We start from the raw sequence: 518 nt of genomic DNA, 5'->3' as shown, positions 1-518 counted from the left end.
CGGACATTCAGCTGAAATACTTTGCTTGTGAATCCTGTAAAACTTCCCCAAGGTCGTTTTTTACTAGTTGGAGATTTCTTTCTGACCTTGTGATCCAGTTAATCCCAGAGCAGTACAATAGGATTTGGGTGCGGTGACTGGGCAGGTCGTTCTATAATAGATAACACTACGTATGCTGTATATGTCCTGTTGTATGGTGACGTTGTTTCCAATGCACCGCAGTCAAGACGGAATTGCATGGTGTTGAAGTATGGAATGGCGGCCATGTTGGTTCTTTTTATCCAGAATAAGTCTCCAACCTTCCCTGCTCCAAAACAATCCCGAACTATTAGGCTTCCATGATTAACTGTGGATGTGAGACAGTCTGCTAACATCTATTCTACTGTATTCCATCTTACATAAGTTCTCTTAGTCAGAAATGTCCAATTTGGACTAATTTGTCCACAGAACACTCCTCCAGCCATTTACTGTCCAATTCTTATGTTCTTTTTTACTAGTTTGTTGCATATTAAAAAGCA

The 518-nt window shown here is 40.5% G+C and overlaps 1 protein-coding gene across 1 annotated transcript in view; it reads right to left on the bottom strand.

Annotated features, from left to right (window-relative positions):
- pianp (PILR alpha associated neural protein) overlaps positions 1–518 on the bottom strand; it is a 169,691-nt gene that overhangs the window by 62,467 nt on the left and 106,706 nt on the right. The window lies entirely within an intron of this gene.

The sequence above is a fragment of the Silurus aristotelis genome (genome assembly GCF_946808225.1).
Source record: "Silurus aristotelis genome assembly, chromosome: 1".
Taxonomy (NCBI): domain Eukaryota; kingdom Metazoa; phylum Chordata; class Actinopteri; order Siluriformes; family Siluridae; genus Silurus; species Silurus aristotelis.
Note: the sequence above shows the minus strand (reverse complement) of the source record. Positions and strands in the feature narration are given on the sequence as shown.